The 12,087-nt window shown below is 36.4% G+C and overlaps 1 protein-coding gene across 1 annotated transcript in view; it reads right to left on the reverse strand.

Annotated features, from left to right (window-relative positions):
- LOC117239311 (lachesin) overlaps positions 1–11,566 on the reverse strand; it is a 274,618-nt gene extending 263,052 nt beyond the window's left edge. The window contains exon 1 of the mRNA XM_033504802.1: positions 11,517–11,566. The gene's annotated coding sequence lies outside the window, so the exon portion shown is untranslated. The remainder of the gene's footprint in view (positions 1–11,516) is intronic.
- Positions 11,567–12,087: the final 521 nt, after the last annotated feature.

Consider the following 12,087-nt stretch of genomic DNA (forward strand, 5'->3'; position numbering starts at 1 on the left):
GTTTTCGAGATACAGCGAGTTTCTTCTTGAGCAAACTGTATTGCATTCGGACACAAGACGAGTCTGGAGACTTTTTGTCACTGACTGTTTTACTCTCTTCATTCTTCTAGGTGCTGTTCGTTGGATATCGAGTTCTGTTCGTCAATAGGTAGATAGAATTATTCCAATATAAAATTATTCCAATAAACTCATAAACCAGGTGAAATAGGGCATATGTTTGTATCAATTTTTGTATTTGTGTCATATTCATCATGCAGGTACATATACCGGCATTCATCCGATTTTAATCTATAAATTACGAATTACCCGTTATATAAAGAATGGTTCAGATACGAATTGAATAACTTCTACTGGCTGATAATCCGATGTGATTAGTTTTCTTGTAAATGGGAGCGACATACGTTTTCTTAAATCGAAATCATATAATTTTCAATGCACTAATCGATGCGCCTTGACATTCTCTACAAAAAATTATTATTCTTATTCGTGTCTGTTACGTCGCGTAACACTCTACCTAGCCGAGGCCACACATCGCAGGCAATATGGCAACCAGATGTCTTCGAATACTCCCAGCGTATCCTCCATAGTTTCAAGTACCTTCCATAAATCGCATAGATTTCCTAGAAAAGGTCCTTCAAACAAAACAAACATCTGGTTCGGAGGAATTTCTAGAGACTGTTGTCTACCACGGCGAAAAAGGGAAAGTTGGTTTTCTCACGTACGCTGCAACTTTCCTCCCACTAACCACTTTCTCTCGAGGGCGGTTAAGACTTCGTTTAACCAATTAAAACGAAGCCTATTCCCTCACTCTCCTAAATAACATCGGCACCAACAAATCCGATGGTCCCGTGCGCTAGACACACTCATCCTTAGCTCTCCTCCGAGACAGCATCGTCTTCCAAGAGTACTGTTTTTGCATCCTTCGAACGGTCAACATCCTTCGAGCGGGTATACACACCCGCAGGTCACTCAGTCACTCACTCATCTCGTACATACGCACCAGTGTAACTATCCTCGTTATAAGTTGTGGAATAAACGGTGAAATATAACTTACTACTGTGTCATATTCATATCAACTACCTCTGTTATCCTAAACGAAACAGGGGAACGACTACTTCGCGGCGTCGATTCACCGAATCGTAGCGAGAATTTACGCCTCTCGCTGACGCGTTTTCCTCGCGACCGCGTCTCTCCGCGAACGGTCGTAACAGTGTCTATCGTGTAAAATACAAGAAAAACAGATACAAAAGTCATACGTTTTCCCCCTGCATTTGCTACGACAGTTTTCACAAAATAAAAGTTAAAGTATCTGCTAGGCTAATGGCTTTTCAACCTAAAGTTCAATTGGTGTATTAAAAGCTATATGATTTTGATTTAAGAAAACGTATACCATCTTTATATGAGAGGTACGTCATGTGCAAGTAATTTACTAATAAATCGCATTTGTAGATTTTCAGATCAAACTCGGACACCCTGTATATCAGTTTCATAATATCCAAATAATGATTTAAGACTTTGCGCGTTGAAAGATTTAAACAAGACGTTCTCAATAGTTCCCGATAGTATTCAAATTGGACAGGTATGTTGGTTAATTTATGTAAATGTGGAATATGTTCAGATGAAAAGTAATCTTTCACAATTTCAGCGCTATAAATCGCAATACTGCTCTGCTGAAAAATGAGGTGAACGCCTGCAATATGTGTCGCATGCCTCCTACTTTGTTCTTGTGTTAAATCACGGTAAATGACGCCATTTATTCGACTTTGAACGAATACAATGCCAGTATTTCCATTCTATCCAATATCTGTCCCAATCACGATATTCGCGCTACTCATTTCACACTGCGCTTTCTTCAATTCCTTTTTTGGTACGTGGTACAAATCCTCTGAATCATCGATATGGAATTCTTGTTCGTTTGCAAGTACTTCTAACTCTTTGCCATCTTCTCTTCGATTATACATATAGTTTTGCAAAGTTTAATTCTCTTTGTCCTATAGTTGATGAAAGCTTGAGGTACAGTCTTATCGGTTTCGAATAATATTACGCGACGAATGTTTTTGAAATTAGTTTCAACTTCGTCTTTGCGAGAATTTGGTGTGATGCGAGACACAAGTTCGATGCCTGATGTTTGATGATGAAGATTTGATGTTTCGACCATTGCTCTTCTTTGTACCATGATTACTCGCATCTTACTCTTTGTATACATCGTAATTTCGAAAACTAGTAAATTTTGTTTCTTGAACTCTAAAATAATTTGAATTTTTCCTTCTCGTACCTCGTTTTTTTGCGAATATCTGCCTTGGTTCTAATAACAAGACTACTTGCGCGTCATCTCAATTTAACCTCTCAATCCAAACAGATTGTAAAGCCATCTATAATCTATTATTTGTCAATCATCCTCACTGCTACAAACAATAATCACATCCCCACTAACAAAAACCTTAACGTACATAGAGTGGGTCGTGCAAAAAAGCTTTGCTTCAAAGACACGCCCTCTAGAACAGAGAGACAGGAAAGTAAACAAACTACGAAAGATCGTCTACTGAGCATACAACTAAGCCATTTTCAAACCCAAAGTCTATTCCCACACGGATCTTCACATCAGACGACATACTCCTAGGATTCATTAAAAACAGAATCGAACATACAAACATACAAAATACGAACTGTCAAGAAACACCACTATATACTCCACTTAGAACAAGCACAATGGCAGCAAAAACTTCACACTCTCAACTTTGCAGGTAACTCACTGTGCAAGGTATACAAAGCCCTACGAAGCAAATTTTCGACAATCCCTGCTTCGAAAACCGAAGCAGAATCTGCTTTTCCGAACGAAGAAAAGGTAGAACTCGTAACACACGCCTTATTCAATATTCACAATTCCACAAACTATATAATTTCACTTTGGGAAATTCTCTTTCCAAATTCACATCCATAACACCGTGTTCGCAACAACATCAAATGTACAAAGCCAGCCACAACCACTTTACAAAAATTCTAAAACCATTAATCGACCCTGCCAACTCAACAACTCCTAACGGAACACCATGTAATATACGAGAAATTTGGATTTAAAACAAGTCAGTCGACAATGTGACAAGTACTCAGATTCACCGAACACTTCGCATTCGAAGTTAATGAAAGCAGATCCACAGTTTATCCAAGTTCTTAACTACCTCACGAGAAGCTAATCATAAACATCGATAGGACGGTGGAATTTTACTTAACGCGTTCATGTGGTGTTTTTTAAAGATTTCCTATTTGGCAATACGAGGTAACAGTGTCCCGTAGGAATTTTAATCGAATGACCGTATTGTACTTTCCTGTTTGGCTGTGTGGGCCTATCGTCCTCATTTCAACATATGTTTCATATTGCACTTTCATGTTTGAGAGATTTATAAAGTATATGGCACTTATTTCAATCTACGTTTGTTTCACTTCAATAATAAACGTAACATAAAACGACTGTCTGTTGATAACGAGGAGCATTCTTCCATTCTTAGTACGGGACAAATGGGGCCGGTAGGATTTTTTGCTAAATTGTGTTTGTTTCGACCACTCGCGGAGAGATGCGATCGCGAGGATCGCACGCCAACGGGAGTCATAAATTCCCGTTACGATTAGATAATCGACGCCACGAAATGATCGATCCCCGATCGATTTCGGTTAGAATAATAGAGGTAGTTTAATTGAATAAGGCACTGATATAACAAGTTATAAATCACAGTTTATTCCAACAATTTTGTAAAGAAGATAGTTACGCTGATGCGTATGTATAAGATAAATAAGTGACTGATCTACGGGTGTAAACCCGGTCAAAAGGATGTTGACTGTTTGCAAAATGGAAAATCAGTGAAGTTCGGTGATGATGCTGTGGCGGAGGAAAGCTAAGGATGGGTGTGTCTAGCGCACGGGACCATCGGATTTGTTGATGACGATTTCGGTTAAGAGAGTGAGGGAAATAGGCTTCGTTGTTAATTGGTTATTTGCTATGGTGGTGGGTGAGGAAGGATGCTAACCGCTCTCGAGATAAAGTTGCTAGTGGGAGGCCTTATACGCGAGGAAAGGCAACTTTTCCGTGTCAACCCGTGGTAGACAATAAACTTCAGGAAACAATTCAGCGAAAGAATATCTGTTCAGTCTGAAAGACCTTGACTAGGAAATTCCTGAGATTTATGGGATGTACCTGAGACTATTGAGGGTACTCAGTAAGGATCTGAAGACCGCGGTGTGTAGTCTGGTTTAGGTAGAGTGTCGCCCGACGTAACAGTGTTACTTTATTCTGCAAAGACTCGATTAGTGTTTATTTCGTTGAGAAACGCGGCAAAATGACGGAAACATCAGCTTCGGAAATAGGGTAGGTTCGATGAAAAAGGCACCGTACACGAGGAAGATTCATAATGGCACCTATATATTCCATATAGCAGTAAACGTGTTAACAGATACTAACAGACCAACCTGGCGGCATACGCTGCACCAAGAAATAGGTTGGAAAAATAGTGAAATACGTCAGAATTATAAATAGGAACGATTAGAATCTTGTATCCATTAAGTGGAAAAGGCGGCTCATTATCGACTAGCCATAAGATCTACCTCTATAAAACATGGTTATTGATATACAAGGTGCAGTCCTAGGGTCCAGCGGAAAAAACGATTATTCGAACTGCACAAAAAGACACAAAATAGATTTTTATCCCTTTGCCATACCATTTAACTCGGAAGAATCCGGGCCCAAACGTTGCGCCCGAATGAATGGTCGGGAAAGGAGCCGAAGTGGCGGAGACAAAGTGTCTAAACTTGAACCATGAGATCGTGCGACTGAGTGCGTCGATAGTTGCGCCCGTGTTTAGGAAAAAGGCACTATTCAATACATTTACACCGGGCCCGAGATTAAGACCACAAATGGGACTCGTGGTGTTCACGTTTGACATGAAATTAGACCACGAGCCTGACTCGTGATATTCAAGTTTGGCTCAAAATTCTCATCACGACTCAGACGCGTAAAAGTATGACAAGGGGTTAGGAATCATCATGCACGTAAATGAATCTCAGCTGAAAGACTTTCAACAAACCACACTACGACCAGTAATCAAAAAAATACTCGATTGCACGAAGTTCTACTCAAAAAAGAAAGGAAACATCTGAAAACTTCCTAAAGTCCTAATTTTATGTCTGCAGGTATTTGAAACGTCTTCCTGCACAACTCGTAACAAATTTAAGAATTCAATTTGTCGATAAAATCGATCCACTTTTAGCGACATTAAGCGTGTACGGCAAAACTGCTGTTTAGAGAACCGATCTTCGGTGACCTCAATTTCGACATATGTTGTCAAAGTTAGCCCTCCGAGTGGTTTCCAAAATGTTTTAACTGTCGATTGTTTGTTAGAACGTTATTAGCGCTTTGTGCGGCAAGGGAGATACAAATACTTGGTGCGCGATTGTTTTGTTGCATATGGGTTAGAGTTCGGGATAGGTCCCGTTAGCCAGGTAAAGCAATGAACAAACTAACCCAAACTGAACGCAAATCAAAACAGAATGGTAAATGTGGAAATATTTGTATACAACGCGTATACACTCCGCCCAGCGTGTTGACTCCTTAAATGTGTACCCAGTGTCGAAAAAGTACATTTTACTTACATAAGCCGTTTTGTTAGTCGTTTGTCTTTGTAATAGACAACGAACGACGACTAAAAGCTTCTGAAAGTCATTCGGGATGGTGCTCTTCATAGCACGTGCAAAGATTAACCTCTTAACCTACAGTTGGTATAGTTAGTGAGAAACGTGGTACGTCAATGTTATTGATTTATTATTTACTTCAAGATAATAAATCTTTCTTGTCCAATGATCAATTGGTTGTAATTATTTATCAAACATCTTGCAAAATAAAATTAGTTATATCTTGCACGTGCATTTATATATCAAAAAGCATGTGCAATTTGCACAACTTTAAGCACCTAGTCAAACCGTTAAATAGCTCGACCGACCATGTTTTTTGTTGCTTATTGACTATTATTGCTTATGGCACGCGCTATTGGAACTTACATCGTAAGGCAAGGGATTAAGGTCGTTGGAAATCATTGGGTGACCGAAACAGCAGCTTTACGTACGTACTACTCTGTATACCATAGTGAGTACTATTAAGATGGTGTAACCGCCTCAGACACCGCGCTAAACACTCTTCGGGGAAGCGTCAAAGAGCAAACAATAAGTAGAAAATTCGGAAGGAACGCCGAGACGTGTCGTTTGCGGGTTTAATTCGTAATAAAGGAGCTGCTCCAGCAAAATCTCCATGTGTAAACGTACATGTGTTTGCATACTTGCTTCTATAGAATTTCTGTTAACCACAGACATAATTACGAACGAAGACGTAAATAAAATTCGTGTAAGGTTAAATTTAAAGAACTGCGATAATACGGTGAGAAATGCCTGATTGAACGTGAAAAACAAAGCACCGAAGAGAGCACGAGGTAAACTTTTGCTTCGTGGGACAATAGAAAAAAAAGAGAAATTAGACTCAAGCGCAAATGACATAGATGAAGTCATTGCAATATTACATGGAATACCAGGATGCAACGTTTATGATAAGTCCAGCGTAACAGAGCGATTTGATAAAACGCACAATAATCGAGCACATTCTTCCAGACGTTACTTTGTAAAATCTGTCAAATGATAAGAAATGAATAGGCAACATGCAATCAGTGATAGCTGTAGCGAAGATGTACCGCTTTATTTCGATCTATTCACAAGTGTGAAAGCGGAGCTTAGATGATTCGAAGCATAGAGGAAATGTCATTTAACAGGCAAGAAAATTTTGGATCCATAGGTTTAATTTCTTTAATTTCGTAAAGCAGTGATTTACAAATAAATTGTATTCATTTTAATTCATCTTACCTTAAATGTTAAATCAAATTGTGTGCTAATCGCTTGTTATGTGAAAATTTTTATTATGTTATTTTAGAATCACTCTAAGTTGTCTGAAAGGTTTTCAGACTTGGACGAGCAGGTTATGAATTAGTCTGTAAATGGTATGGATTTAGAATAGAAGAGTGTGCAAAATCTACAAAAATATGTCTGCCAGATATGATTTGTATTTATTATAGACCTATTAAATAAATGAAATGTCATAAAGACATACACATCGACAAAGACAAAAACATACATTCAAATCACCCTGTAACGTAAAATAAAATGATAATAATAAAATTTCCATTTAATAAATTATATTAACATTTTAAAATCTCTGTAAATATCCCATACTAAATATTGAAGTTTCGTCCATGAAATTAAATAACTTTTATATAAAATACTTTTTCACGTGTACAAAAGTTAGGAAAATAATAGCGTATATGCTACAGTTAAATCGAACACACTATATATCTAGATTAATAAAACGTCATATAGTCTACGTTAATGAATAACTCCTTTTACTTTAGTTGCTACAAGTTAATGAGGTCAAGTAGGCCAAAAATTTAATATAAACTTGTCTCTGAAAATGATTTATCAAAAAGTTATAGCGTCCGAAAATTTGTATCAATTCTTTTGATAATTAGAACAAATATTCGAAATTTCTTCTTGCAGTAATAGTAGTAAACGCATTTTGGATACATTCCTAACGAGTGATAGAGATATTGATGCTTTAGGCTGTATCAACAATAACTGTCAATGAGAATTCTCAATTTCTTGTTACCTACTTAATTCCACTAAAACGTAGTATAAATTTGGACCTTTTCGAGCACCCTGTATAGTTTTTCTCAATTTATTCTCATCTTCTCTTCAAATATTATATCTCTGTCAGCGTTTCAAAGCAAATACAACGTTCATACACCGTATAACCTTTGCGTGTATATTTCAGAATGTCTCATAACCGCAACAGTCCAAACCCATTATCGTTACACATATGTACGTGCATATACGATTTTGCAGCCGTAGGCTTCTTGGTTATGTGCCTATTTGCAGCTACGCTTCATTATTTTTTACATGTACCGATGCGCGTACGTTTGAACAAATTAAAAATACAGTAAAAGTAAGCGAGGAAAGAATTATACATGCGTTTAAGAAATGTGTAAGAGATACACACACACGAAAGTACGATGTATCCAAGTTGCATTTATTTAGAATGTTCTGAATATCTTCGTTATTGTGGATGAAAGAAGTTGCATTTTCAACTCTTAATGAAACTTTGTTGTATGTGTAGAACTTCCATCGTCGATACAGAAGATGTATTACAAATTTATTCAATTCGTTGATTTGTAAATACTTGATAATAAACATTATCGAATTGCTTTGACGATAGGAACGATATAATATGCGAATTTATCATAATGTAATTACAATATAAATGGAGGTTTCTCATTTACCTTTAGAAATGAGAAACAATAAGAATACATTGTCTAATTCTTTATCATGTGGTATGCATTGGATCATAAGAAAATGGACAATAATACAATTAACGTTGATAAACGTTCTACATCTTTGATAATATTTCATTACTAATTTTACTTGTACATATGGCTCATTTGCTGCGACAACGATATAACTCAAAGACCATAATCTTAGGGAAAACAAGTTTGAATGTTCTAAGCTGTTACACTTTCGTGGTAATGCAACATGCTCTGGCGTGATGAAATTTTAAAACACGCTTATAGAACCCCACCAGTAATAAGTACAGGGAACAACTGTTTTCTCGGTACCAATAACCAAATAACTGTGAATTTTGAGCTCTGTTATTATTGCAGCGAATGTGCGATACGTACCAATGAAAATACAACGAGTTATAAATGTAATATATAGAAAATAGATAAATAAAGAGAAGCGAGGAGGAAAGAAGAAGGAAAGCAAACGTATACGGGAAAAGAAAGGAAAGCTCGGATCTTATCAGCATGGGATAAGCTGAGTCCTAGCTCTAATTTTAGATTCCTACGTAAAGGTAAGTAGAACTGAACGCCCCAATGCTTTTGATGGCCTTGTTAAGCGGTGGATTGACTTTCTCCAACTAGTTGTCCAACTCTCAATGAGATACAGTCTTTTGAACTAATTCCGTGGCGGTATGGCAGTACTCGGGAATACGGTATAAGTGAAAACAATTAACGTTAAAAGCAGGATTTTTCTATCTTTAGCGGATAGTTGAAGACGATGGAAAATTTTGTAAATTAAATGACTCGTGTCAAGAATTTCTAATAAAGCTTCGAACTAAAATTCAGAGGAATTCTTTATATGGAGTTTCTGTTTTGAAAGAAATTGTATTCACAAGTCTGTTTCTTTGATATTTTTTTTTGTATTTGGTAATATTTACAATCAATTCTCGCATTGAGAATTTTCAGTAATTTTTTCTGGCGTGGCGCAGTGACATGGCTAAATATTTATAATAAGTTAATACTTAGTATAATTTATAAGTAAGTGTTGTAAATAAGTAAATATTACTTAATATGAATATCTAATTAAATCTAGCGTTTAGGTCTAACGGGTAGTGTTTCTTTGATATCAGCAATAATAATTACATATAATAATTATTCATTGTAAGACAAAGATATTTCGAAATTCGCATTTTCTGATGTTATTAGGTTTTCTGTAGGTGGGCGCGTAAAGCTCATGGAATTATATATCTTTTAATACACTGGTCGACGTAGATCGAGATTCTGTATAAAAAATTATTAACCTACTTGCGTAACCTAACTAACTTTTATATTGTAAAACTCATCGTATGAAAGAAAAGGGAAATAAACACAAAAAAGGTGTCCTACGTCTTCCCTCGTATTTCATACGACAGGTTCTACAAAATAAAAGTTGAAATATCTACTAAACTAATGGTTTTCCAATATTAGTAGGTTAATAATCCCATTTGAAACAACATCGATGTCTCTGAGATCTCGAAAGATACGACGTGGTGAAAATTGTTTGTTCGCCGTAATATTTGCTTTCTTCAAAACGAACAATTTGTTCTTTTAGCATTTTTATTATTAAAGGCATCGGAGATATCGCCCTGTAACAGTGTTAGTGGGACACCCCGTCTACTTATTTTCATATTAAGATAGCTTAACTCGAACGTGACAAGAATTATTTACAAAGTTACGGGAAATTTAAAGAAAAAGCCGCTTCTTAATTAGTTTGGAAAGAATTACTTTCGTTATAGTTTAACATACGATGGTACCTATATTTAAATACAGTGTTAAGAAGAGATTAGTTAAAGCACGGGACATAATAAAAAGTTGACAGAAAGGTAACAATAACGATTTCAAATGCTAAAATATAAACTATTGTGATTTCATAGGAATAAACAAGTTTGATTCGGAGTAGGTAGTAATCGAGAAATTGAGAAACGTAACTGTACATGTACTTATGCTTCACTCTCCAGTACACCTGTGTTGGTTGTGTTACAAAATGGTGTATCATGCTATTATGTCTTGGTTTTCCGTATTAGTCAATTCAATTACGGAATATCACGTAAATAGCCTGTTCGTTGAGTGGGTTTGCCATATTCCACGATTAATCAACTCGTTCAGTCGATGCGGTTACATGTCGGATAACATTCAATCGATTCAAATAATTCTCTTTGATGTTGCTGACATACGAGGTGATATTCGCCGAGTGAATTATACCACAGTCGAGTGAATTAAATTGTAAGTGTTATGTCCGTTTATACCGATGCATTGATTGTCGATAAGCGATACATATCGAAACTGGAACAACTGATTTCACCAGAGTCTATCGGTCTTCACTTATGATCCTACAGATACTATATTTTAATAACACAGTTCTCTAATCGTCTATTTCTGACACGTTTTTCATTCCCCCTTTGGAGCAATCATAGTTCCTAATGCTGCTGTCACACATTTACCTTTTTCCACATTTCATAGTCATTTATTTCTGTAAATGCATCGCTGAATCTGTTTAATTTGAAACTTAATTTATCACAATTATTAGTATATAGTAATATATTTAGTTATTTCAAGTAAAATAGGTTATCTAACAGAGATATTAGGATACATACTATTTAAAAATATTAGGTTGTCCGAAAAGTTTCTTTCGTTTTATGAGGAAATAATAGGCGCACAACGTTTCTTGTTTTATATTATTTTGTCGAATTACGTACGGTCCACTTCGTTCTGTTGAGATCAACACCGCGACATTTCACAAACTTGGATTCACGTTTGTATGAAGGTGCACTGTTCTACAAAACACGTTTGCGAAAGAAAGATACTTTTCGAACAACCTAATATTTATAATGAATTTTAATCAGCGCGTTATGTGGCTACTTTACAAACTACATCATGTGTATGGTATTTTACGTACAGCCTTACGACCGCGTCATGGAAAATATAGAAATCAATTTCTTTAAATAATATTTAATAAATTATACATAAGCATTTGAGCTGATTGCATTTCATAAAGTATTGAAATTCAAGTGGAGATTTTCAAGCCACTAATACCTACGAAGCGCACCTACTACAATAAAAACTACAACTAAAATGGGAAATGTTTCATTGCTTCGTTCGATATTCGATTTATTTACTAACCTGTACACTTTCATTAAAAGGGGAAGCGTAGACCGCCGGCAGCTTTTCTGTAAGTAAATTAAACGTGCGTAAATAATAACATATTCAATATCAGATATAACATAGGAAAACTTGAAAATATTTATATTTTACCAGCACAAGTATTCAGCATGTAAACCTATATAAGAACTAAACATACGTATTTGTACAAGACCTAAAGTAACAGTTATGTGTACTCAACATTTGCTTCGATTTAGAGCTTCGCGGCCAACTCAAGTTCGCCTTTTTTATAAAGCGTTGAATTCGTCTTTCCATCGGCTAGCAGAAAAAGGTACACTATCTTTGAAAAAACTCTGGTGTTCGACCGTTCGCGAAGAAACGCGATCGCGAGGTAGCGCGTCAACGTGAGTCGTAGATTCCCGTTACGATTATACAATCGACGCCACGAAACGATCGATCCCCTATTTCGTTTAGGATAATAGAGGTGGTTGAATTAATTACAACACTGAGTTAACAGGTTACAATGTGCGGCTGGAAAACGCACGTTTCCCCACTTTTTACCTGATGGAGTAATAACCATAAGGACCGTCTC

The sequence above is a fragment of the Bombus vosnesenskii genome, unplaced genomic scaffold, assembly GCF_011952255.1.
Source record: "Bombus vosnesenskii isolate JDL3184/JDL3185 unplaced genomic scaffold, Bvos_JDL3184-5_v1.1 scf7180000013918, whole genome shotgun sequence".
Classification (NCBI taxonomy): Eukaryota; Metazoa; Arthropoda; class Insecta; order Hymenoptera; family Apidae; genus Bombus; species Bombus vosnesenskii.